This window comes from Pteropus vampyrus, unplaced genomic scaffold, assembly GCF_000151845.1.
Source record: "Pteropus vampyrus isolate Shadow unplaced genomic scaffold, Pvam_2.0 Scaffold114, whole genome shotgun sequence".
In the NCBI taxonomy this organism is placed as follows: domain Eukaryota; kingdom Metazoa; phylum Chordata; class Mammalia; order Chiroptera; family Pteropodidae; genus Pteropus; species Pteropus vampyrus.
Genome location: NW_011888895.1, coordinates 2,486,360 through 2,488,903, shown reverse-complemented (window position 1 = coordinate 2,488,903; position 2,544 = coordinate 2,486,360).

Sequence of the window (2,544 nt, the reverse complement as noted above, 5' to 3'; positions counted from 1 at the left end):
AGGCATTTCTACAAGGCATCAAAAATAAGGTCCAGCAGCAGCTCACATGAGGATCTTTGTTCAAAAACCTCTTTGAGATCAGGAAAGCGGCAGATAATAAGGCCAAGAATGTGCATTGCATGTTAAATCATAATCCTTCCAAAATACTTTAGGTTTAGAGAAGCCAGTTACCACCTAAACCTCCTTGACTGAAATGTAAGCAAATTCTCATAAGCAAAAAAGAGAAATGTTCCCAAAGTGATTAACATCAGAATTATAAGAATTGTTTGGGTGACGAGGGGGTCAGGGAAGAGAGGGCATGCGTTTGCTTCTTCATGCGTGAGAAGGTGCTTTTCTGAGTATTTTTTTTTTAAGACCTTGGGGGCATTTTAAGGTTATTTATTGGGATGTAAACCGGAGGCATAACTCCTAGGAAGGCCACTGGGAGCTGGAAGTCTGCAGGGAAGTTGGGAGAGGCAGAGAGCCGAAGCTGGATGCTGCTGTGTGCGCCCCAGCTCTGCGCCTTGGTTCGAGACATTGCCATGTTCCGGCATGTTCCAGTCGCATGGTGATTCTAGCCTCTCGTTACACTTTTGAAATACAGTAACAGCTTCCCAGCTGGTCTCCTGCTTCATTCTCTGCTCTTTCCCTTCTAGTCCCTTTGTGACAGGCGGTGAGCTAGGAAAAAAGATCTGATCATTTCATTTCTTAGTCTAAAGTTCTTCAGTTGTTTATTACAGAGTTTCAGATAAATCCTCACTCCTTCGCCAGGCCATGAGGCCCTTCGTGATGTTATTCCTGCCTCCTTGGCATCACCTGGGTGTCCCCACCCTTTGTCACCCATGGTACTGCTGTCCTAGCTGTATTGGACTACTTACTGTCCCTTGAGAGAACACATTTTTTTTTTTCCTGCCTTGAAAGGGTGACTTCCCCTTTATTCCTCTCCATGCCCCCAGCCTGGTTATCTGATATGTGTCCAAGATTCAGAGCAGGTATCATTTCCTTGGGGGAACCTTTTCCAACTCCAGTCTGGGTTGGGCGTCCCTCTGTCGAAGCTCCACTCACACGCAAGACGAACCTCTGCGTGCTCTGTCTCTTCCCTTGACTGTGTGAAATTATTCTCATATGTCTGGTGTGGCGCACAGGTCTGGAACGTGATGAAGGTTTGAGTGGTGACTGCCTGCATGAGGTAGTTTACTGTGGTGATCAGTATCACAGACCTTAGTGCTTGCAGGTCTGGGATCGAATCCTGGCTCTGCTACTTTCTCGCCGTGTGACCTTGGACAAGTTACTTAACCTTCCTGTGCCTTTGTTGCTTATGGATAAAATGGGGACACAATAATAGTACCTACCTGATGAGGTTGTTGAGAAGATTCAAGAATTAGTTGTATAAAGCACTTAGAACAGTATCTGGCTTGAAAGAAGCATAGGATAAGCAGGAATTCTTATTGTTGCATCTGCCGAGCTCCCATAAACTTTCATTGATTTTTGCCCAGAAACTATCCCCTTCCTATTCCATCCCTGACATTTTATTTTATTTTATTTTATTTTATTATTTTATTTTATTTTTTATTTTATTTTATTATTTTATTTTATTATTTTATTTTATTTTATTTTATTTATTTTTTTAAGGCAAATCCCTCAAAGTACCTAATTACCTCCATTATCTGGGGATAAGAATGTTATGAAAAGTAAAAACAAGCTGTTTTCTCAGATCCTGCTTGGGAGTAGTTTGTGTAGGCAGAGGCAAGGGGCATGTATGGCATGGACAGCTTATCCAGAAGGTTTTACTCTGATGATTATTTCATGATCGGTTGTTGTTGTTCTTTTTTTTTTTTTTTTTCCTTTAAGGAAACAAACATCTCCAAACAGTGAGATTGGTTTTCAAGCAACTACTACTTGATCCAACTTCTGAGAGTCACTTAAGATATCTCATAGAATTGCTAAGGCATCTCACTTTCTTCTTATCCTACTAATCATTTTCTTTAAAAACAAAACCAAAGGGGCCAGAGCAAAAAAACAAGCAAAACCCGGTTAGACTCATACTTTTTGAGTTTGTAATACTTGATTTGAAAGCCTGAAATTAGTTCAGAATAGGATTTCTTTGCCAGATTTAGCCTTCTCTAGGTTCCTTCTTTGGGCTCCGTTTTATTTGGACTCTTTATTCCCATAGTGGACATTTGACCTCCTGGGTTTCGTAGACATGTCCAGGCATGTGTGTCATGGTGAGTTTTCTATGCCATCGCTGGAGTGTGGAATGCACAGAGCTGTTCTTTACGAATAGTGCCACATGTTCTTCCAAGCATCCCTCTAGCCTTTCCATGACAGCTTAACAATAAACAGTTTGAGATTAACTGACGATATTTGTAAACTTTTAACTTTTACATTTCTTCCTATTTAAAAAAATAAATATATCAATTTTGGACCTACCAGAAAGTAATGACCTATGACCCAGTAACATGTCATAACAAAATCTGCTTCTAATGTTAGTTACTTGGTGGTTTCTATTCCTCATCTTATCGACTTGTCATTTGTTTTATCCCGTAAGTATGTAAGAATGTATTC